Source organism: Acinonyx jubatus, chromosome C1, assembly GCF_027475565.1.
Source record: "Acinonyx jubatus isolate Ajub_Pintada_27869175 chromosome C1, VMU_Ajub_asm_v1.0, whole genome shotgun sequence".
NCBI lineage: Eukaryota > Metazoa > Chordata > Mammalia > Carnivora > Felidae > Acinonyx > Acinonyx jubatus.
In genome coordinates this window covers 172,078,612-172,105,377 of record NC_069381.1, presented here as the reverse complement: position 1 = coordinate 172,105,377, position 26,766 = coordinate 172,078,612, and the positions used below count along the sequence as shown (strand labels likewise).

Genomic DNA, 26,766 nt, shown 5'->3' with positions numbered 1-26,766 from the left:
ATTCCTATTTTTGGAACGGCTTGAGAATATAGGTATTAATTCTTCTTTAAATGTTTGGTAGAATTCCCCTGGGAAGCCATAGGGCCCTGGACTCTTGCTTGTTGGGAGATTTGGGATTACTGATTCAATTTATTTGCTGGCTATAGACCTATTCAAATTTTCTATTTCTTCCTGTTTCAGTTGTGATAGTTTATATGTTTCTAGGAATTTGTTCATTTCTTCCAATTGTGCAATTTGTTGGCATATAATTGTTCATAATATTCTCTTATTATTATTAGTATTTCTGCAGTGTTGGTTGTGATCTCTCCTCTTTCATTCATGATTGTATTCTTTCGGGTCCTTTGTCTTTTCTTTATGGTAAGTCTGGCTAGGGGGTTATTAATTTTGTTAATACTTTCAAAGAACCAGCTCCTAGTTTCATTGATCTGTTCTACTGTTTTTTTGTTTCTTTGTTGGTTTTGTTTTTCTTTTGGTTTCTACATCATTTATTTCTGTTCTAATCTTTATTATCCCCCCCCCCCGCCCCTGTTGGTTTTGGGCTCTATTTGCTGTTCTTTTTCCAGCTCCTTCAAATGTAAAGTTAGGTTGTATATTTGAGACATTTCTTCCTTCTTCAGGAAGGCCTGGATTTCTATCTACTTACTTCTTATGACCACCTTTGCTGCATCCCAAAGTTTTGGGACTGTCGTGTTTTCAATTTCATTTGCTTCCATGTACATTTTTATTTCTTCTTTAATTTCCTAGTTAACCCATTCATTCCTTAGTGGGATGTTCTTTAACCTGCATGTATTTGTGGTCTTTCTAATTTTTTTGTGGTTGACTTCAAGTTTCATAGCATTGTCATCCAAAAATAAGTACAATATAATCTCAATCTTTTTGTACTGATTGAGGCTTGATTTGTGATCCAGTATGTGATCTATTCTGGAGACTATTTCATGTGCATTTGAAAATAATGTGTATTCTGATGCTTTAGGATGAAATGCTCTGAATATGTCTGTCTAGTCCATGTGGTCCAGCGTGTCATTCAAAGCCACTGTTTCCTTGTTGAGGTTCTGCTTAGATGATCTGTCCTTTGCTGTAAGCCTGACTAAAAAAAAAGATGAAAACAGAAAATGAAAACAAATAAACAAAAAAAAAAAAAACTACAAGCCTAATTAAACAAAGAAGGAGAAGAAAAGAAGAAGAATAAGAAGAAAGAAAGAAAGAAAGAAAGAAAGAAAGAAAGAAAGAAAGAAAGAGAGAGAAAGAAGGAAAAAAAAAAAAAAAAGCCTGGTTCTATCTCCACCAGAAGTGAAGCTGATGCTTTAAAGCACTCTATGATCAGTAGACTTGGTGCACAAAGGGTGTCTGCATTGGTCCTCTGGGGGAGAGGCCCACTGTGATGGCTCACAGTCAGACCTAACCTACTAAAGATGCCCCTGCAGGGCACAGTGGGGTAAGGTTTGGTGTAAGCAGCTCCAGCCTCCACTAGGGTTGCTGTGCTGCTCACTGATGTCTGACCATACTGGTGGGGAGGGGGAAAGATGGTCACCCTCCTCTCTAGTCCCTGAGTTGGGGAGCTTGCGCCAGTCGCTACTCAGGAAACCTTCAGACAAGTGAACAGTCATCTCTCTTGTGTCCCAGACTTCTGTCAAATCCCTGCCCTCAACCCATCTGTGCCCAGGTTATTGGCATGCCGGGCACCACAACTCTTGCGTGTTTTATCTCTTGTGGGTGGCTGGGATTCAAAACTGCAAATCTTAAAGGACTTGGCAAGGTGTGGACGTGCTCCCCTTCTCTGGAGGACAGCCTCACAGTGCTGTACCTGGTGCCTTTCTGTCCCATAAAAGCAGTAGTGGAGCTGTTCAGGTGCCTGGAGTTTATGGTGAAGCACAGCAAAAAGCTGTGACCAAGTTATCCACCCTCTACATGTGCTTCTCTCACCTGCTACTGAACAGCTGCTCAAAGGTGACAGCCAAGTCTTTTGTCCTTCAGAAGGCAACACACCCTCTTCTAAATGCACTATAGGAAGGGAAATGTTGTCTCTCAGTGTGACCCAGGGGATCCCCACACCATGGTGCCCACTGTCTGTTCCCAGGGACTCCACCTTTCCCCCCAGGAGCACTGCCTCCCACCCAGATTGATTCTGGTGAATGGCACTAACTTCTAAAACCTCAGAATTTGAGCTCCATCATTTGCAAAAACTTGCAAATAGTCAGTTCCTCCAGTCAGTGGTTTTGGGAGATTCCCCAAATCAATGGATTTGGGGGACTGCTTTTGTTGCACAAACCGGACACGATGTGCTCGCTCGCTCTCTCTCTCTCTCTCTCTCTCTCTCTCTCTCTCCTTCTCCTCTATGGGAAAAAGGCTCAACGGTTTTGGGTGATTTCCCCAGGTCAACGGTTTTGGAGAGTGCCTTTACTGCATCAACTGGATGCAATACTCTCTCTCCCCCTCTTTCCTTCTCCTCTGTAAAAGGCTCCCTCCCCTCCATGGCATAAGTGTTTTTTCTCTCCCCCAATTCATGCCTCCACACCTCATACCTGCCAGGTTCTCCCCCTCAAATTATGCATATTGTTCTCTTAATCCTCAGATGATTCCCTAGGTGTTCAAATTATTTTATATTGATCTAGCTGTGTCAGAGGGGTAAGGCAAGCCCAAGGTCCCCCTACTGCTCTGTCATCTCAACTCTTCCTCCTTAATGAGTATCTCTAGAAATTTCATTTATTTTGGCTAAAAGAGAGCTGAAACTTGACTTTCAAACATTCTTCATTATACTTTTTTCCAATCATTTATACTCTTAGCTTTATTTTTCCTTTTACATTCCATTATAATCTTCTGTTCTTTACCTACTTTCTTGAGTTGGAAATTTAGAAAACTGTATTTTTTTTCTCATTTATACATTTGAAACCACAAATTTCCTTCTGAGCAATGTGCTAGCTGCATCCAACAAGTTTGATATGTCTTGTCTTGATTGAGATTAAAGTATTTTTTAAAATTTTCATTGTGATTTTTTCTTCTGTGCCCATGGATAATTTAGAAGCACACTGTTTAGTTTCTTGGTAGTCGAAGGCGGGGGGGGGGGGGGCAAGGATATTGTAGTTATTTTGTTGCTATATTTTACCCTAATTCCACTCTATTCAGAGAACATAATCTAAATATTTCAATCTTCTCAAATTTGTTGAGGTTGTCTTAATATGTCACCATTTGGCCAATTTGGGTAAATGATCTTTGAGCATTTGAAAATAATGTGAATTTTGAGGCTATTGGGGACAGTATACTCTTCACAGCAATTTGCTAATGTTTGTTAGCTCTTCTAATCTCCTATAGCATAGAAAATTGCTAAGTCCCAACAGAAGAGTTTTCCCCATTTCACCAAAACAAAATGCAAACCATCAATATCACAGCCATTGCTCAACAATACTGGTAAGTTGAAATGTATAAGACTAAAGACATTTAGTTATTCAAAGCTTATTAACTTTTAGTTAAATTTAGACCTTTTGTAATAAATATAGGAGGGCTTTGTATATTCGAAAATTTGTGATTATCCATATTGTCAAACTTGTTTGTTCTTCCAATATATGTTTTCAGATGTTTATTCTCACCTTTTTATTTATTTATTCACATATTTCATTTATTTATTATTTATTTATTTATTCATTCATTTATATTTTATTTATTTATTTATTGCAGCATTTGCCTGTCTACTGATTCTTAAAATTGTGGTAATACATGTTTTAATCCTGCTGCTTTCTTTTTTTTACATTTTTATTTTATTGAAATAAAATAGTGTAATATTGGTTATAATATAGTGTAATATTGGTTTCTGGTGTACAATATCGTGATTCAACACTTCATAGAACACAAATCAACACAAGGAGTGCAAATCACAAGTGCACTCCTTAATTCCTGGCACCTATTTAATACAACCCCTCTACCCACCTCCCTCTGGTAATCATAGGTTTGTTCTCTATAGTTCTCTAAGAGTCTGTTTCTTGGTTTGCCTCCCTCTCTCTCTCTCTTTTTTCCCTTTGTTCATTTGTTTTTGGTTTTAAATTCCACATATGAGTGAAATCCTATGGTATTTCTCTTTCTCTGACTGACTTATTTTGCTTGGCATAATACTCTATACCCTTCATCTATGTTGTTGCAAAGGGCAAGATTTCATTCTTTTTTATGGCTTAGTAATATTCCATTATACATATATATAGTATATATATGTATATGTATATAATATGTATACTATATATATATACACACACATATATAGTATATATATAGTATATAGTACATATATAGTATATATATAGTATATAGTATATATATATATATATATATATATATATATATATATACTTCCATTATGTAATAGTATATATATTATATATAGTATATATATGTATATGTATATAATATATATACTATATGTATACACACACACATTCATACATACACACATCTTCTGTATACATTCATTAGGTAATGGACATTTGGGTTCTTTCCATAATTTGGCTATTGTTCATAATGCTGCCATAGACACTGGGGCATATGTACCCCTTTGAATTAGAATTTTTGTATTATTTGAGTAAGTACCTAGAAGTGCAATTGCTAGATCATAGGGTAGTTGTATTTCTAACATTTTGAGGAATCTCCATACTGCGTTCCAGAGTGGCTGCACCAGTTTGCATTCCCACCAACAGTACAAGAGGTTTCCCCTTCCTCCACATCCTCATCAGCACCTGTTGTTTCTTGCACTGTTGATTCTAACCATTCTGACAGGTGTGAGGTGATATCTCACTGTGGTTTTGATTTGTTTTTCCCAGATGATGAGTGATGTGCATCTTTTCATGTATCTGTTGGCCATCTGTATGCCTTCTTTGGAAAAATGTCTATTCATGTCTTCTACCCATTTTTAATTGGATTATTAATTTGGGGGGTATTGAGTTTGAGAAATTCTTTATAGATTTTGGATACTAACCCTTTATCAGATATGTCACTTGCAAATATCTTCTTCCATTCCATACGTTGCCTTTCAGTTTTGTTGATTATTTGCTTTGCTGTGCAGAAGCTTTTTATTTTGATGAAGTCCCACTTTAGTTTTTATACATAAAATATTGTCAACTGAAAACATATGTGTTCTAAAACTTGTGGCTCTTTGATGTACACCAATAGAGCTAATGAAATTAATAAAGATTAATATTATTTAGATACAAAGACATGTTTTTCTTGTCCTTGCACTTAAAATAATTATCATAGTTAATATATAGCAGATATTTTATATCACTTATTTTTAGTGTTATATATATATATATCATATTCTTATAAATAATCTAACCAACACAGCATTACATAACTATTACATTTTATTGTTTAATTCAAATCATTTAAAAAATTAGACAACTTGAAACTTAAAAAAAATTTTAAGAGTATACATCAAGTGAAACAATGCATTTGATTGCTTACTGGTTCTCTTAAATAATTAGTGTCCCAGTTTATTTCTAATAATATGGGAGAGATTTATTTACTAAAAGCTATTTAAAGAGGTTCTTTTTCCAATAAAGAAACGATAAAATTATTCTGTCTGTACTATAAGGTTTACTCAATGTTTTTTTTAAAAAACATGTAGTATTGGCATAAAATGAGGAAACATATATTGTTAAAAGAAAAAAATGCAAATAGCTAAAATTGTGTGTGTGTGTGTGTGTGTGTGTGTGCACACACGCGCACGTGCATAATGATAAAGTCTGGGAGATATGCATTTTTTTAAAAGCAGTGATTTTCTGGTTCACTCTTTTTATACCTGCCTTGTTTAAACCCTTTCCCCCCCTATTCTTAGCATATAATACAATGTTACCTGCATATAAAAACCATTACAAAGTTGAAGAGAAGACATGAAGCATAGAGGGCAGTATACACAAACTCAGAGAAGTTCAAAATTATAATGCCTATGTCAGGAAGTTTGTCCTGGCAGCATTAGAGAATACATTTCAAAATGGAGTCCTGTTAGGAGATGGGGGTGGCTAAATGGGAACTCTTGCTGAGTTGCTTAGACTCTATTTTGTAGGTGACAGAGAGCAATTTCTGGATTCTAGGTAAAGGAGAGGAAGTGACACAAACAAGTTTAAACTTCAAACTGAGTAAACTAGATAATTACTAGGAACTGTTTTAGAGAAGATGATGAAATGGAGGTGGGTAGGGAGTTAAGAGTTGAAACAAGAAGGTTACTGAAACAGTCCAAATGAGAAATGATAAGGACCAGAATATGACAATGAGCAAAGGTAGAGTAGATGAATAGAATGTTGAAACTGTTGAATTTTGATAATTATGAGTAACAAATATTCATATGTTAGCAGGTTGTTGGATACAAATGCAAAGTGCAAAGTGAAGTTGAAGACTACAAATAAAGATACAGCATTTTCCAGCCCATATGTAGTAATTACAGTCATCTGTAAATAAAGTCCCTCTGGGAGAGCATTAGAGAAAGAATAGTGAAACCAGGGCAGAACCCGTAAAGTGATAATTAATTGTGCTCAGTTGAGGAAATAATGCCCCATGAACTAGAACAGTGGGAGAGCAAAAAGGAAGAGAACCAAAGAATGGAAATGTCACAAAAACTAAGAATGGTTTGATAGTATACATAACAACATTTCAGGAATAACTGGAAAACTAATAAGCATGTAAAAACTTCTGTTAGGCAGTTAGGGTTTTAGTTACATTATACATCCTGGTTTTACATTTTTTTTGTGACTATAGATAGAAGTATTTAATTAACTATTTAAAACTTTGACATTTACCTTAGAAAATTTCCACCAGAAACCTACATTTTAACAAAATCAGTGGATAAAGGGGAAATCAATTGCTAGATGACTATACACACTCCATTTGAACAAGTACATATGATATGATGACTACCTAAATATGTTAAGTAAGCACTTGAATTTTCTACCTGGTTTACCCAAAAGGTAGAATCTCCCAGAGGATGATGTTTAGAATTAACAAGACCAACTAATTAAATTTAATTAGGTCAACCTGCATGAGATAATTAGCATAATTAATTTAGATTTTGAAGTGCCCCAAAGGGAGGCAGTATTCGTGTATTTTTGAAGAGAGCTTTAGTAAAAAGAAAGAAAAAGAAAAAAGGAGGTAGGTTTGAATATTAGAAAAGTGACCCAGAGTAATTTGTCATGACATTTTATGTATAAAAACTTGTTTTAGTAAAATTTATAAATACTTATCAAAATTATTCAGAGAAACCTTTCCCCCAAGTTCTGCTCTATCTTCAGATGGTTGTTCTTGCCTCCTCCCTTCACTTATCTGTACCTCCTACTACAACATTGAGAAATGTGGCTCCCATTATCCACCACCCATTACTTAATTATTCAATCCCAATATACAGGTAGAGTAGTAACAGAATTCCTAATGGATAGAATACAGTAATAGTGTATAGCTTCTTTGCCTCTAGTTTTACCTATTCCACTAAACTTCAAAATTACTTAGCCCAGCATCCTTTTCTCATTCCTTTCATTATAAGGTGGTTTCATAAATTTATTATACAGTTCAATTGGTTTATCACATCTGGCATTCCATCCTGGGATCTTCTGACATCCAATTTTTTTTTTTTAATTTGTATAGGTTTAAGTTTACTCTTCCTGTTGTGAAGTTCTATAGGTTTTGACAAATGCATGGAGTCATGTCATGTATCAACCAGTAGAGTACCATATAGAGTAGTTTCATTGCGCTAAATAATCCCCTGTGCTTCGTGTATTCAACCCTCTTATAGTCCCCTGAAAGCCTGGCAACCACTGATCTTTTTATCATCTCTATACTTTTGTCAATCCCAATATGTCTATAATCAGAATCCTACAGTATGTAACCTTTTCATATTGGTTTCTTCCATATAGCTATATGCATTTAAGGTCTCTCTTTGTCTTTTTGTGATTTCATAGCTTATTTCTTTTTATTGCTGAGTATAATATTCTATAATATGGACGTGCCATAGTTGGTTTATCCATTCACTTATTGAAGGACATTTATTTACTTCCAATATTTGATGATTATCAATAAAGCTGCTATAAACTTTGCATGGAGGTGTTGTGTGGATATGTTTTAAAATCTGTTGGACAAAAATCTAAAAGAGCTATTATTGGATTGTATGGGGAGGCTATGTTTAGCTTTATAAGAAACTGCCTGTTTTCGAAACAGATGGTACCCATTTGTGTTTGCACTAGCAATTAATGAGAGTTCTTATTGCTCTGCATTTTCCTAACAATTGGTATTGGCAGGTTCTTGGGGGATTTTTTTAATTCTAATTACACCTAGTGGTATCTCCTTTTTGTTTAATTTGTAATTATTTAATGGTAAATGATGTTAAACATCTTTCATATACTTACTTGCCATTTGTGTATCTCGTTTGATGAGGTGTCTGTTCAGATATTTTACCCATTTTTAATTTTTTTCCTTATTTATTTATTTATTTATTTATTTAATTTTATTTCCTTGTTGAAATTTAAGATTTTTTTGGCATATTTTGGATACAAGTGCTTTATCAGATATGTGCACAAAATATTTTCTCTATGGCTCTGGCTTGTCTTTTGATGCTCTCCACTTTAGAGGGTAGTTCTAATTTTAATAAAATCCAAGTTATCAATGTTTTTCTTTCACAGATCATGCCTATATCTAAAGATTCATCACCATACTGAAAGTCACATAGATTTTTTCTATGTTTTAGAAGTTTTATAGTATTGCATTTTATATTTGTATCTATGATACCTTTAGAGTTATTTGTAATTGTAAGGTCTGTGTCTAGTTTTTTTTGTTTTGTTTTGTTTTTGTTTTTCATTTGTTTGTTTTTTTACATATAGACTGAAAAGACAACTTCTAAGTTCTTCATAAATTGGAGATATGTAAAAAGTGTCCAAAAATACATTTCTAAGTAGAAGAGAAAGAGGAGGGAATAGTGGGTTCTGTATACATAATTGGTAGGTTAGATATATATGGGAACATAATGAATATACAAGTGTAATATATATTCATATATATGAAGTTTTGAATACTAACATATTCCTTCCTGAAAAAAATTAAAAATAGATAATTGGGTAAATTATTTTCATTGTCCAAATACTATCTATTTTCTCTCAGTGCGAATATTTCTCACTTTATGTTTTTTCCTTTCTCAATGTTATCCTTTTTCCTAATAACTAGTAATTTGGGATATTGTTTGGGATATTACTGGCATATTCTCCATTACATTTGATGAGTTCCTAAATATGTCTCTGGTTTGGGTGTCACCTTTTGTATTTTGCACAAAATATCATGGCAGCAGAAACAGAATCATAGAAATCGTTATTCTCATATATAATCACCTTGAACAAAAGACCACTGGTAGAAGTTTGATAGATGGTCCTAAATGGATTATATATTCTCTCTGTAAATTAAATAACAGTGATGTTGGCCGATTTATATGTACAGGAATATGATGGAATGTGTCCATATCTCTTATTAAAGTTGGAATGATTTTTAGAAGTTTCTACAAGTTAGAATATTATTGAGATATCATGAATTTTATAAGGATCAAATTTGTTTAAATTTATGTTTAAATTAGAAAGGAAACACTGATTTTTTTGTTTATGATATTGAAAGTAATTACTTTATGGATTCTAAAATTGACTACTAAATTTAAACTATTTTTCAGTGAGGTTGAATATGCCTCTAACACTTATTACAGATACCAAAACTAATTGAGTTTTATGGGTTCTTTTATGATTTAAGTTATAACCCTAATATTTTTGTTGTTGCTTTCTCTGCAAAAAGAAACAATGGCTTATTATGCTTTTCTAAAGTATAATTGTAGTTTAGAGTCAAAGTTTCAACTACAAGAAATTGAAGTTGAAAAGCATCATTTTAGGCATGATTCTTCAGAAAACATTTCCCCTTCCCTGTATTATCCTTCTCAGTTAAGGCTACCTTACAATCTAAAGGGAAAGCTGCAGGTATACTTGACAATTTAATAATGCTAAGCAGACATACATCTCCACATCAAGTTGACGCACACACAAATACATATCATCCCTGTGACACTTACAATGGTAAAATAATAGTAGTGATAAAAATCAATCACAATTTGAGTAGCTATGTTGAAGAATACTAAGTCAACAAACATAAAATCTTCTAAAAGATTAGTTTGTACAAGAAGAGAGCACATTATTTCTGCATGTTTTTAATACAGTATGTATTGTGCCCATAGATAAGAATGCAACATATTGTTTTTAAGAAAATTCCCTCAAATGTGGTTGAACAGTTTTTTTTCAAAGTCACATCTTTAGTGTCTGAGGCTCTTATTTATAGTTTAAACATAGTTTGTTATGCTTCTCTGGTAAAAGACCCTTCCTATTTGAAAGACTATTATAAAATCAGGCTGTAACAAATCCCAATTTCTTTAATCTTTATAGATTTCATTTTCAAACCCCAAATATGGGCTTAAGGAAAAAAGAACTGAAAGTTACAATTCAATTCAGCAAATATGTATTGAATGGTGACTTTTTGACTTGCTCTGCAATACAGAGTTGAATGTGGTAGGATCTAACTCTACATTCTGATAAGTGATACGCTTGCAATCTGAACAAAGTAATTTGAAAGCAGAGAAAAGACAGCACCATTCTTTCAGTTATCTGATATTTCATTTAAACTACATATTAAAAGATGAATAGGATTTGGTCATGCAAAAAACAGAATAAAGTTAAAGAATTATGTCATAACATCTTTCATACCAGTTTTTTATTCCACTCTTGTCTCTCAGGCCAGGTGCTTTGCAACTATCATTTCGAATACTACTATAATATTATAACTACTAAGCAGTCTTCTGGTTTGTACATCTCCAATTCAGTATCAATCCTGCTGAAGGGGTTTGCAATATGCAGTTACCAGAGAGGGATAATTGTTATAACAGGTCACATTTGTTTATTTTGTATATGTTTTATTTCTACAAATATATTACATCCATTGAAAACATGAGAGTATGCATTTTACTTCAATTATTCTTCTTAGTACAGTATTGGGCATTCAAAACTTGAATGACTGTGAATTCCAAACAGAAAATATGTTGTTTTTTCAAAGTCTGTCAGGAAACTATCCTACTCCAAACTTAAATATTCACAAGAAGCTCAGTTCCCATGTTTAACTTTCAAGAAGCGTTTCTAAGAAAATTGTTATTATCCTCTGAGTATCGCCCCTATACAAACCTAAAGACCATTATTCAAATATAACTTTCCCCTTCCTTACCTTCTTTTCCCAGCTAAAGAATCAGTTTCTAATAATTAGTTCTTTACAGTGGATTCAGTTTTGGGGACTTGCAAGTTCTAGTGCAAAATTAATTCCTTGGGTTGTATATAGGAAGAGTCTTGAGCTGTGAAGGAGCTCAGGGTTCTAATGGAGGCTCTACTGCTTACTGATGTCTTGGGTCAAGTGATGGAGCCTTTCTATAGCAGGTCATATCTCTTATGGGACCATCAATCAAAGCAAACTCAATTTCTAACATAAATAGAACAAAACAATGAGATAGAAAATTATCTTTTCTTTGTGCTTTCTACAAAACTGGTTCTGAAACAAGGGATAGACATGGGGGGGGGGAGGATTGTTCTTATTCATGTTATAGGCATTTTTTTCTAAACTATTTCCAGTTGTAAAACAACTAATTATAATTTGCACTTGAGCTTCAAGTCAATTAATTTTAGTAGACATTCTTCCTAGACTCTTAAAAATTATTGACACAAATTTTATATTTTCGAAGTTATTTCCATCTCAAGTTTGTTAAGACACATTCAAAGGAATTTTAATGAATATTTAGAAAAAAAGAAGATAAGCAAAATGTCTCGATGCCATCTGAGAGCAACAGCATATCTACTTGAAAAATTCTGAATAATTTTTATAGAATTCTTATGACTGCTGTCATTAATTATGCTCATTGGCATAAAAGTCTTAAGATAAACTGGCAAATTTAAAAGAGAATAAAGGCAATGAGAAGAAACCAAAAAAGAAAAAATAATAATTTGTAAAAGAAAGAGGGGGACAATAGTAATAAAATAACTAACATTTCTATCCACAACTTTTTCCAAGGGATTTGTTATCAATGTGGTTTTAATAATCAAAATATTACTGTGTAAATAAGCAAATGAAGATATGAATAATTTACTCCAGATATCAATCACTGGTTGTGGAAAATGGCCCCAATCCAATTCCACCTTGGTTACTACTGAAGATCTCTAAAACCATACACCCCACAATATTTTCTAATTCATGATTCTGGATCCATTTCTTGGCCCTACATGGCCTAGTGTAACTGATATTTCTTTGGCTACTGTCTAAAATACAGAGAGGCTAGTATCCCTAACATAGATTCCTTTAACAATAAAACAAAGAAACATCCAAACGGTATAAGGTTAAGCCATTCAGTATCTTGCTTAATCATTCTAGAAGCATAAAATCTTCCAAGAAGACACAAAAGTGTGACCACTGGTGAAAAAGCATATATAATAAATAGTCAAGTAATTTGCCTCAATGAAAATATCTGATCCATTTTAATGGTGACTTTTTATTTGGAGGAGTGTGACACTGCATAAGATATATAGATGACAATTAAAGACAGATAAATGAGTACCCGTATTTGAAATTCTCATTTAGGAATAATATAAGAACTGACTCTCAGGTGAGATCACTACACCTGTCAAATGAAGGCAATGAAGTTTTGGAATCCATGATTATTTATAAGCACTCACAAATCTTTCCTAAATAGTCTGTTTCCATGGAAACAGGAATTATCCACTGAAGTCTGACCTTTCCTTTGCATAGTTTAGTTTTGACAGCTATGTAAGCACTGTTTTAGAAAGCACATATAACCCAGGAAACCTTACAAAAGACATACAAAGTAGAAAGTAACTGAAAACAATAAGCTTTAAAAATGTAGCTAAGATCATATATTTTTAAATGAGATTTTCCATTTTTTCAAGAGCGTGAGGGTTTTGTTTTAAGCTAGTGTTAGCTTGTAATGTTCAAAAATAAGAGATATAAAAAGGTGGAAAATTATTATTATTATTATTATTACAGATAAATTTTGTTACATAAGTAAATATTAAAAGGAAAACAAATGCTTGTATAAGGAAATACCTCTAAGCCTATAATGGATACTCATTAAGAATAGCTTAAATGTATAAGCAAATATAGGCAGTATACTTCACATATATTGCATTACCATAATAATCTAATTATTACACTCTGGAAAGTACATATCATTATCCTATTTTTAAATTGCAAAAGGGTCAAGCTAAATGATTTCCCAATGTCACATATCAAATATTTAAATGCAGGGTTTATGTCTTGGGGATTCCAAAGCACAAATTCTTTTAATTTCAGCCTTTAAGATTATGAATGAACGAAGTAATATCAAGTAGAAGAAACATTTTAGCTAAAATATTGAAAATTGTCTTCTAAATTTAATTAATTATTATGATTTGACAAATTATAGCCATATTTCTATCTGCTTCTGCATCTAGGAAAGATCATTTTTTAAAGTGTTTTTATTAGAAGCACCAGGGTGGCTCATTCAGTTAAGCAACTGACTCATGATTTCAGCTCAAGTCATGATCTCATGGTCATGAGATCGATCCCCACCTTGGGATTTGCTCTGGGCAAGGAGCCTGCTTAAAATTCTCTCTCCCTCTCCCTCTGCCCCTCCCCTGCTTGCTCAGTCATGCTCCCCCCTCAAACACAAACAAACAAACAAACAAACAAACAGTTTTTATTTGTGTTCAGATTTGCAAAGAAATTCAAGGTCTATAGTTTTGGCATTTGACAGAAAATTAATTATAAAACCTCATAGATTAGAATTTTACAACACAGAATCTCAGAAATCAGATGATAGATATACTTATAGCAATTGTCAATAGAACTTAATTTTCAATAAATAAAACTTATCATCAAGTACAGTTGAGGACAAACCATAAAGTTACTTTACAAAAAGGGTTAATTCTACTTACTAGTTTTAACTACAATATATATATATATATATAATACCATTTACTATAACATATATATATGTATGTATGTGTGTGTGTGTGTGTGTGTGTGTGTGTATAATTTTGGAAATAAGCTATCTACCTAAGATAACCACCACGAAGGCAAATAAATAAATAAAATAAAATAAAATTCAGTAATGAATCAAATGTAAAACAAATGAGTTTTCAATGTTAGATTGACAGAATAACCTTAAAAGAGCCTTAAAGGACAACACAACGCAATTTCGTTTATTTCAAGAAACAATTTTTAAAGTTGCAAATTATAAAAATGTGAAAATACATCTGTAATAATTTTAAATTATTAAAGATTATTATGTTTTCATGTTTATGATAAAATTTAAAAATATATACTGACCAATTCCCTGTCCCCTCCAAGTCTATTTTATATGTTTATACTTTCTGATTTTATGACTTAAGTAAATATATTTATGTGTCACCTTTCACAAAGTTAAAACATATAAAAGAAATAAAGTTATAGATTAAATTTCTGTAGTTGTAGAACACACATTTCTTTCCTGAAATGAATAAACTTATATATTTTAAGCTTTAGCTTCTATTTTCCTCCTCTTAAATTTGGTAACTTAGTCTTTGAAGAAAGTAAACTACAATGTTATAGATTTGAAAGCTGGCATCACAAAAAAGATACAAGCTAATGGGTTCTTTTTAGTGAGACTTTGGTTGAAATGCATGACAAGTCTAAACCATATAAGAAAATAATCTGTAGTCAAACTCAGATAAACTTATCTGCCCCTATTCTGACTCAGAAAAATCTGTGGAGTGGGCTGTAGGAAATAAATTTACCAAAATATTTTAATTGGAAAGAATGGAAAGAAAATTTCATGACAGTTCTCAGCATTTAGATTACATTTAATCCTCTTGGAACTTCTAGAAAAGAACCAGGATTCCTAGAAGAAATGCTTGATTACAGAAATTCTTTGTGTAGAAAGTCTATGGATAAAAAAAAAAATCTTTTTTGTGTGCTGAAAAACAAAACAATAATGAAAGACTGATGGAGACATATCAAAAGGATACAGGAGCCAGACTGAGCAAGCAGCCACTGGTCAAATCAGGGAAATTTTGAGAATCAAATAGGCTGCAGGGAAAAGATTCAACCTGCACAGGACTGGAGGAGGGGGAAATGTTTTGAATGTGCCACTCTCAAAAAGCAGTCTACTGCTGCCTTTGTCTGGACTTAACTCTGTGTTCTTGAATAAGTCATTCTGAGGTAAATTCCTTTGTTTCTAAATGAAATATTTCTCTAAACTGACATCCAGTTTTAAAAATCTATAAATAGAAACAACTGGTAGAATAGAGGAGTGAGGAGTGTACTAGAAGCTAAGAAACACTTTCACTAGACAAAATTATGAAGAGCCATAATTTAAAGTCTCTGAAAATTGTCCTAAGAGCATATGGCAAATGTAGAAACATCCATTCAAATAAATTGTCTAAATCTTAGCAAGAATCACATGTCTGTGGTATCTAGTCACAGCCCACTTCCCCTACCCTTCTGTCTCCTGCCCATCCCAAGCTACATCTTAAAGAAACTATTCCAAGAGTTTTAATACAGGAAGCTGCAGCCAAGAATGTGAATTCTCTCTTTCCTCATGTCCCACTGTGGGGTTTGTTTTCAAACTGGGAAGTAGGGAATGAGGAGGGGGGAATAGGTAACCTTTAAGAATAGCTCATCCTACCCCCAGTCCCATGTCCCAAGAAATTCTATTCTAAGAAGAGGCAGCTGAAAGGAACAGGGTACCCTTACTCTAACCACTCCCCACTCATTGGACAGGAGTTATCAGAGCAGGATGTAGAGAAGAACTGAAAACATTCCTAAACCACAAAGAGATGAATCAACAAAAGGCAGAAATCTCAGTGGCACTAGACACTTAAACACAACTTCTGACCAACAACTGGCTGAACAATAATGTTATGGACTGAATGTCTGTATCCCTCCAAAATTCTTATGTTGAAACTCCAACCTCCAAAATGACTATATTTGAAGATAGTGTCTTTATGGAGGTGATTAAAATTAAATAAGTTATAATGGTAGGGCCCTGGTCCAATAGTATTTTTATCCTTATAAAAAGAGACACAAGAGAGTATACTTCCCCCTCCTTCCCCCTTCCTTCCCTTCTTTCTTCCCTCCTTCCTTCCTTCCTTCCTTCCTCCCTCCCTCCCTCCCTCTCTCTCTGCCATGTGAGGACATAGTAAGAAGTTGGCCATATGCAAATCAGAAAGAGAACTCCCACCAGAAAGTGATCATATAGAGCCCTGATCTGGGACTTCTAGCCCCCAAACCGTGAGAAAATAAATTTCTATTATTTAAGTCACTCAGTCTATGACAGGTTTTTATTGCAGACTGAGAAGACTAATACATAGAGGCAAATCCTAAGAAATCAGGTTTAAAATTACATTAATTCTTGGCAGCTTGGAAGACTGTATGCATGGTCAAGGTCATGCCTTCTCAGGAGCCATTACAGAGGAAAAATCCTACACTGCAGAGGAAAAAGTACATAGACTTGGCTGAAGATGTGGCAAAAACATACACTCTTTTAACTATGATTGTAGACTCCAAGCTGTAAACACTTCCAATAGTAAAGATTAACAATCTAACTGGCTAAGATGGTTTAACTCAATCTTTGAGAAATAAATGGCTTATGTGGATTTCAGGGGCAGCCCCTAGGTAGCCAAGCATAACCTTTGAGTAATAAGGGGCCTATGCTAATCCAAAGGCAACCCTTAGGTATCCAGGCTAAAACATAAAAAAAAAAAAAAAAAAAGAAAAAAAAAATAGAAGCAGGGATATCAAAGGTCATATGGTCATACTCAAGGGGGAAATCAACTTCAAAGAATCACTTCAACCAAGTCTCTTAGCAAATAAATAAATGACGAGTCCAAAAAAACAACATGACTCAGGAGTAGAAGACTCAGCATCCTATGTTGCTAAAACATGTTTTCTAAAATATCCCATTCTCAAGAAGAATATTCTCAGACATGCAAAAAACAGAAAATTATGACCATACACAGAACAAAAAAAGGCAGACAACAGAAACTGATTTTGAAGTGACTTAGATGTTGTAGGTAGCATACACAGGCTTCAAAGCAGCTATTATAAATATATTCAAAGGAGTAAAAGAGACTATGTCTGAAGAACTGAAAGAAGGTATGTAGCAATATCTCATGAAATAGAAAATATCAAAAAAGAGATAGAATTATTTTTTTAAAAAGAACCAAATGGAAAAATTTTAGTTGTAAAGTACAATAACCAAAATGAAACATTCACTAGATGGCTTCAATATTAGATTTGAGTTAGCAAAGAGGGAATCAGCAAAATTGAAGATTGATTAAAAGAGAGAAGGTAATCTGAGAAAATGGAGAGCAAAAATAATGAAGAAAAATGAACAGAGCCACAGAAAAATGTGAGGTACCAATAAGCACATAACACACATAATGGGAGAACCACAGATGAAAGAGAGAAAGGGGCAAGAATTATGATAGTAAAAATGTGAAGTATATTTTGATAAGATGAAATACATTGAACTATCACTATCTCTAGATAATAATAGAAAAATTATTAAAATTATTAAAACAATTAAAATTTTACACTAAAAATTATCTATCAAATTGAACAGAAATTGGGTAAGGAAGAATAGAGAAACAAAAATGATGTGAGACAAAGAGAAATAAAAAGTAACATGGCAGGTATAAATGCAATCATACCAATAATAATGTTAAATGTAAATGGATTAAATATTCTAATGAAATACGGACTTTAGGCTGGATAAGGAAAAACAAGACCATATATATATACATTTATATATATATAATGTATATATATAATGTATATATATACATTATATATGTATATATATAATGTATATATATATATATATATATGTATATATATATATAACATTAGATTTAAATGAGCAAATACGATGAAAACAAATGGATGAAAAAAAAAGAGATCATGAAAAAAGCAACTTTAAAAGGGCCAGAGTAGCTATACTAATACTGGGAAAAAAGACTTTAAGTAAGAAATGTTTCATATATAAAGAGGGCCAGTTCACAATGATAAAAACCTCAATACATCAAGAACAAACATACACAGCACTGGTACCAGAGTCCCAAAACACAAAATCTGACAGAAATGAAGGGTAAAATAGCCAATTCAAAAATAATAATTAGAAACATCTAAACCCTGTTTTCAATATTGGATTAATAAGTAGGCAGAAGATCAACAAGGACATAGAAAACTTAAGCAACCCTATACCACCTAGACCAACTGTTCTCTCTATAGTGCATTCTCCACAATAATGGCAGAATACACATTCTTCTTAAGTTTAGCTTATGGAACATTCTCCTGGATAGATAATACAAGCCTCAATAAACTTAAAGTGCCTGAAATAATACAAAATATGTTTTCCAACCAAAAGAGAATGACATTAGAAGTCAAAACCAAAAAGTTTGGGAAGTTCACAAATATAGGAAAATTAAACAACACACTCCTCAAATAACCAATACGTAAAGAAAAAATCACAATGAAAATTAGAAATAAGATGAATAAAAATGCAAACACTATATACCAAAGTTCATGGAATAAATCTAAAATGGGCACAAAGGAAAATTTATAACTATAAATATTCATACTAAAAAAATCACTTCAAATCAATAATGAATCTTTGCATCTTAAGACACTAGGAAAAAAATAAAGAAAAAACTAAATTTAAAGCAAGTAGAAGAAAGGGAATAACAAAGATTAGAGTAGAAATGAACAAAATACAGGCAAACCTCATGTTATTGTACTTTGTTCTGTGTTTTGCAAATGTTGCATCTTTTACAAATTGAAGGTCTGTGACAACCCTCCATCCAGCAAGTCTATCAGCACCATTTTTCCAATAGCATTTGCTCACATCATTGTCTCTGTGTCAAATTTTAGTAATTCTTTCAATATTTCAAATTATTTAATTATTATTATATTTGTTATGGTGATCTGTGATCAGTGATCATTGATGTTACTATTATAAATGTTTTGGGACTCCACCAACCAGGCCCATAGAAGATGGTGAACTTAATTGATAAACGTTGTATGTGTCCATGGAGAGGGCTTCCCTATTTCCTGAGACACAACAATATCAACATTAAAACAAGTAATTACCCTACAATGGCCTCTGAGTTTTCAAACAAAAGAAAGTTGCACATCTCTCACTTAAATCAAAAGCTAAAACTGATTGAGCTTAGTAAGGAAATCATGTTGAAAGTAGAGATAGGCCAAACGCTAGGCCTCTTCTATCAATCAGTTTGCCAAGTTGCAAATTTAAAGGAAAAGTTCTTGAAGGAAATTGAAAGTGTTACTTTAGTGAACACACAAATGATAAAAAAGCAACACACCCTATTGGGTGATATGGAGAAAGCCTCGTTGTCTGGATAGCTCAAACCTACCAAAACATTCCTTTAAACCAAAGCCTAATCCAGAGCAAGGCTCTAACTCTCTTCAATTCTATGAAAGCTGAAAGAGGTGAGAAACCTTCAGAAGAAAAGTTGGAAGCTAGCAGAGGTTGGTTCATGAGATTTAAGGGAAGGAGCCATCTCCATGACATGAAAGTGCAAGATGAAGCAGCTAGTGCTGAAGCTACAACAATTATCCAGAAGACCTAGCAAAAGATAATTAATGAAGGGGGTACATTAAACAATAGATTTTCAATGTAGATGAAATAGCCTTCTATATGAAGATATCATGTAAGACATTCACAGCTAGAGAGAAGTCAATGTCTAACTTCAAAGTTTCAATATATAGCCTGACTCTTTTGTTATGCGATAATATAGCCAGTGATTTTAAGTTGAAGCCAATATTCATTTACAATTCTGAATATCCTAGGGCTCTTAAGAATTATGCTAAATCTACTCTACCTGTGCTCTTTAAATGGAGTAATGAAGTCTGGAAGACAAACATTTGTTTACAACATAGTTTACTGAATATCTTTCTATTGAAATATAGTTGACAGTCTTAGTTGCAAGTGTGCAATAAATATTTTAAACCCACTAATGGGATCTACTGTTCATTCTTTCAAATTCGGAGTCAATCTTCTCACACCCTACTGCTGCTTTATCAACTGAATCTATATAATATTCTAATTCCTTGTGGTCATTTCAACAATCTTCCTAATACCTTCACCAGCAGTAGTTTCCATCTCAAGAAACCACTTTCTTTGTTCATCCATAAGTAGCAACAACTTATCTATTAAAAATTTTATCATGAGAATGCAGCAATTCAGTCACATCTTCACGTTGAACTTCTGATTCTAGTTTCCTTGCTATTTCTATCACATCTGCAGTTAGAAAGAATGAATGAAAAGAGGTTTCATTCAAAATACTATTCCTGATTGACAATGCACCTGGTCACACAAGAGTTCTGATGGAGATATATGACACTAATCTCATTGTCATGCCTACTAACACAATATACATCTTGTAGCCCATAGGTCAAGAAGAAATGTAAACTTTCAAGTGTCATTATTTTTTTCTCCTCAGAGACCTACTTTTTATTAAGATCTAAACACATGAGAACATTGGCCCAAGCTCAACCCACCTTAACATATATCGCTCTGTAGAGTGAAAAGCACCCTATGTACACAGCCAAAAGCTGCACTGCCTGTGTCCCTGAAGCCTGGATCTGGCCCTCCTCAGGCCCTTACTCCCTCAAGGTATCTAAAAAGAACAAGCAAGAGGAGTAGTGCCCAGCATCAGCACAAATAAGAGAATAAACAGGCATTAGTGGTCAATCTTGTCATTTAAGAAATACATTTCATAAAGCTAAAGAAGCTGCCACAGAAAGTGATTCTTCTGATAGATCTGGACAAGGTAAATTGAAAATATTCTGGAAAGGATTCACCATCCTAAATGTTTTTAAGGAGATGTATGCTTCGTGGGAAGAAGCCAAAATACCAACATTAACAGGAGTTTGGAAGAAGTTGATTCTAACCTCATGGATGACTTTGATGGGTTCAAGACTTCAGTGGAGACAGTAACTGCAGATGTGATAGAAATAGCAAGGAAACTAGAATCAGAAGTACAACGTGAAGATGTGACTGAATTGCTGCATTCTCATGATAAAATTTTTAATAGATAAGTTGTTGCTACTTATGGATGAACAAAGAAAGTGGTTTCTTGAGATGGAAACTACTGCTGGTGAAGGTATTAGGAAGATTGTTGAAATGACCACAAGGAATTAGAATATTATATAGATTCAGTTGATAAAGCAGCAGTAGGGTGTGAGAAGATTGACTCCGAATTTGAAAGAAGTTCTACTGTGGACAAAATGCTATCAAACAGCATTACATGCCACTGAGAAATTGTTCATGAGAGGAAGAATTAATTGATGTAGCAAACCTCTTTATTGTCTTACATTAAGAAATTGCCACAGCCAACCCAACCATTAGCAAACACAACTCTGATCAGTTAGCAGTCATCAACATCAAGGTAAGACACTCCATCAGCAAAAAGATTATCACTTGCTGAAAACTCAGATGATGGTTAGCATTTTTTAGCAATAAACTATTTTGTAATAAAGGCACATTGTTTTTTAGACATAAGGCTATTACATACTTAATAAACTATAGTATAGTGTAAACATAATGTATATATGCACTGAGAAATAAAAAAAACTCATTTGACTTACATCTGCTTTATTGCAGTGCTCCGGAACCAAACCCACAATGTCTCCAACATAAACCTGTAGAAACAGAAATACAATGAAGAATGTCAACAAGACAAAAAACTGGTTCTCTGATAAGATCAACAAAGTAGAGAAAATTATAGGTAAAAACAGACAAGTTAATTAGAGTATCAAATTACCAATCCTTTAAAAACTTCCAAATTAAAAAAAAAAAAAAGAGAGAGAGAGAGAACACTTCCCAGCTTATCTTATGAAGCCAGTATTATTGTGACGCCAAGGTTAGGTAAATACATCACAAGAAAAGAAAACTACAAATTAATATCCATTTTTAATATATATGTAATAATCCTCAATAAAATACTAGAAAATTGAAGCCAGCAAGATATATAAAAGATCATACACTATGATTATGTTGGTGTTACTCAAGAAGGCAAGTTTAGTTTAACATATGGAAATCAATCAATGTAATAAGGCATCTTAGTGGAATAAAAGACAATCTTCATGTGACCATCTTAATAAGCACAGAAAATTAGCATTTCACAAACCAATGCCCTTTCCTAATAAAACATTATACAAAGTAGGAATAAAAGTAAATTTTCTCAACATGGGAGAGGATATCTATATAAAACCCACAGCTAACATCATACTTAATAGCAAAAGGCTTAATGTTTTATCCTCAAGATTAGAAACAAAATAAGAATGTTCTCTCTTTCCACTTTTATTCAGCATTGTTCTGGAAATTCTAGCTAGGACAATTAGGCAAGCAAAAGAAATAAAAGGTAGCTTTATTGGAAAGGAAGTAAAACTATATTTGAAGATGATATTGTTTTATTTATAGAAAATCCTAAGTAATCTATTTAAAAGACTATTAAAACTAATACGTGAGTTTGGCAAAGTTTAAGGACCCAAGGTCAATATACAAAACTCAGTTGTGTTTCTACACCTTAACAATGAAATTAAGTTAATAATCAGTATCATAAAAAGAATAAAATCATTAGGCCTAAACTTAACAAAGCAAATACAATTACTGAACACTGAAAACTACATAATATTGATGAAAGAATTAAAGAAGATCTAAGAAAAGAGAAGTCAATGGATATTCATGAATTGGAAGACAATATTAAGATGACAATACTCCCCAAACTTATCTATATTCAACATGCTTCCTATCAAAATATGTTTGCCCTTTTACAAAAATTGACAAGCTGATCTTAAAATTCATGTGGAAATTGAAGAGAATAATAGGCTAATGCATCTTGAAAAAAAGAACCCAAGTTAAAGGATTCACACTCAATGCATTTCACATTTTGGTACAAACGTGCAGTAATCAAGACAGTACTAACATGAAGATAGAGATAGGTCAATGGAATAGAACTGAGAGCAGAAATAACCTCTTACATTTATGGTCAATTTATGACATTAAAATCATTATAATTTTATACTAATAGTAACATATATCACCTCAGATATGAGAGTATGGTTCACTCTACCGTATCAGAAGTAGTTTAAAATAAAAATAATCTAAGTTTTGTTATAAGAAGTTTAATTTTAAGTTCATAAAAGAAAATAAATCTAGAGAATATACAAGAAAGTAAATAATAAAAAGAAAAATTTAAGAACTACAAAACGGAAAATTGACATAGATAAGCGTTTGTTCTTAGAAAAGATTAATAAAATTGAAATATGCTAAGCGTAACAGATGAGGCAAATTATATTCTACTCAGATATTAAAAGGAAGATATCATTACAGATACCCTAGCTATTAAAAAGGAAACAGGAGGATATTATAAACATCTCTATTCCAATAAATTTTTATAATTTAAATAAACAAATTTACCAAACGGAAACAGGAAGAAATATAAATGATAAACTTTGAGTCCTCCATGCAGTACCATTCCATGAGGAGATCAACAAGCAACGTGGTGGAAGGTTTGTTTCCTCTCTGAAAAGGATAACGATGGGATATATGCTAGCTATAAGTTTCCCTTTCTAATCAGCAGTGTCTCAGCACCACTATTCAAGGGTTCACACAGGATACAAACTACCAGTGTGGGATCCCACATAACATCACCTTGGGCCAAGGGATCCACTCTAGGGCAAGGAATGTAATAACAAGCACATAATTATGGTATTCACTGGTTCTAATACATACAAAACCACCTGGAGACTGTTGACCTCATAGTAGTGGAACAGTCTCTTGAAAGTCATCTATACATCTGTTTGTGACACCGTGAGAAGATGGTACATTATCCTTCTGTGTTGGTACATACTTTAAACAAATATTCATTATATAGGTCTGTTTCCTAATATGCAAACTACCTGTTATAGAAAAAAAAGGAGTAGAAATAGGAGTGACCTTCCTCTCAAACACTCCTGTTAATGTACTTGAAGACTTTGTGTTTCCTTTCCCTATCACATTAGGTTCTGTGCTTCTAGACTATCTGGTTGACTGAGCATTTCCATCAGAGGACTCAAAAATGGTCCCTCTAAATTTAAAACTATAATGGCCTCCTCTTTTACCTTGGGCTCCTTGAAATTGTTAATTAGAAGGCAAAGAAAAGAGTTAACATGCTGGCAAAGTTTACTGACTCTTATCATCAGAAGAGGTAGGTCTGCCACTATACAATGAGTGCAAAAAGAAAAACACTGATTAAGTAAGTGATAAACCAGGATAACACTTTATATTCTATTTTAGAGTTTTGTCTTTATTTATTTTAATGTTTATTTATTTTGAAAGAGCGAGAGAGAGGGCACATGAGTGGGGGCAGGGCAGAGAGAGAGGGAGAGAGATAATCCCAAGCAGACTCCACAATGTAAGCACAAAGCCGGAGGTGGGCTGATCTCAAGAACCAGGAGAGCATGACCTGAGCCAAAATCAAGAGTCGGAGACTTAACTGAATAAGCCACCCAGGCATCCCCAGTTTTATCTTTCAATCGACAGGGACAACAAAAATGGCTCTATACAAGTATGATAATTGGGGATTCAATTACCTCAGGTATGACTGTCTTGTTCTCTCCATCAGACACAGCACTCAAACAAACAGAAATTTTCCCTGAAGGAATGGAAATCTAGAGTTTGTGGCAGAGACAGAATGAAGATCAATAACAGCCTAATTTAAAATCAGAGGTATTGTTTATTCTTAAAATATTCATCTTGAAATTTTCCCCAGATGTGTCTGAAGAATCCTAGAGAAACTGTGCCCAGATGGAATGAACTAACATGAGAAGAAAGATGACTTGAGCAACGTAAGCAGTAGACTATGGTAGATGTTGTTGGCACCCTACCTACACAACCCCTTTATTACCAGTGCAACCATCTCCTAACTGTTGGGGATACAGGCATCTGACAGCTTATAACTTTACTCTTTTCTGAAAATGACTCTTGTCCAAGGAAAATCACTTTACCAGGGAAGGCATGAAAACGTACGTCTTTTACTTAAGAAGTGGCCTACAGACAATGACTTAATTGATACGGAGTACAAAAAGTCATCCCTTTTGTGCCAAGTTTGGTCAATTCTATGATTCAGAGCTTCTCATTTGTTCAATGTAAGAGTCGAATAAACTGAAATACATCTTTGATTAGCTCCTTGCCCCAGCTCTATACTGCTTCCCTTCACTTCCTTAACAGGATTCTCCTAAGAGAATTTCTTCAATAAATCACTAATACCAGAATACCATATCAGGTTCTGCTTCAAAAGAAATTGGACTAATACCCACCACTCTAAAGACTGAGTCTCTAAGACTTAGCAAAACAAAGAAACTGTAAATATTTTATATAATAAATAAATATTTTAAACAAATGAATACAAAGTAGTTAAAAATACAGTGATACAAAAAGGTATATCAGATAAGTATGAGCCAAAAAAAAAGATGTTTCTGTAATAATATTAAACTCTAACAAAAGACCAGTAGACATAAATGGATAAACAAACAATGGTATATCTATACAGTGTTCACTGGGCAATAAAATATTAATCAAGTTGAAATGTGTATGAACAAAGAATCAGGATAAGAACAACTGATTCTATGCTTATTTGTCAAATGACCTTGGCACTAATTCTTTTATTTTACAGACTTTATTTTCTCCACTTCCACAGTGTAAATTTGGGGATTTCCACATGTCTCTAAGCACATACTAAAAGCAAAGAGTGGAATCTATTCATTCTCAGTGATTCATGAATATGTTAAGACAACTGTTTCATTCTAGAGTACAATGTGAAATTTGCACAACCCTTTTTCTTACTAATTGTGTCAGCTGGGACTAATTATTTAATTTTTTAAAGCCTTACTTTAGGATAAAAATTCCTAAATTTCAAGGCTTAATTAAAAATCACACATATAATCTCTCAAACGCATAGATTACAATCTTTCAACAACTGATAATTCCTCATCCGCTTTTTTCTTTTCTCCTTCTTTCAAAGTAAAAAAAAAATTTCATATCATACGATTTCTTTTTCCTCTCTCAGACAAATTAAATGTGAACTTCTGTAGGTGGAACTTGGATATCATTTTTTTACATGAAATTGCTTAAGTATAATTAATATTGTTACACTCCTGAAACTAATATTACAATATATGTTAACTGAAATTTAAATAAAAATTTGTAACAAAACCAAACACAATTTTACATTAGTTTCAGGTGTACAACTTATTGATTCAACAATTCTCTACATTACTCAGTGCTCACCAAGATAACTGTAGTCATTATCTGTCACCATATAACATTATTACATTATTATTGAATACATTCTCTATTATTTGATTTTCAATTCTAAGATTTTAATTTTCTAATAGAGCAATAAAAAGAATAAAATAATGAAATTTAATATCAAAAAGAATTTCAGTATTTAAAAATGCCTTCAGTATTATTATTATTACTACTTTAGATGCCCACTGAAATATGAAGAGGCAGAATTATATGTACAGATGAAACAGAACAAGTTCTACAGGTTAAACAAGATAGAAGATATGCCAAAGAGAATGTTTAAATTTTGTTGTAATATTTTCAGAAAGATAAAATAAATTCTTTTCATATGTCAGCAGGAACAC

At 33.1% G+C, this 26,766-nt stretch overlaps 1 protein-coding gene across 1 annotated transcript in view; it reads right to left on the bottom strand.

Annotated features, from left to right (window-relative positions):
• Positions 1–26,766, bottom strand: part of GULP1 (GULP PTB domain containing engulfment adaptor 1) — a 741,807-nt gene that overhangs the window by 636,011 nt on the left and 79,030 nt on the right. Inside the window, exon 2 of the mRNA XM_053215424.1 lies at positions 21,721–21,774. The gene's annotated coding sequence lies outside the window, so the exon portion shown is untranslated. The remainder of the gene's footprint in view (positions 1–21,720; positions 21,775–26,766) is intronic.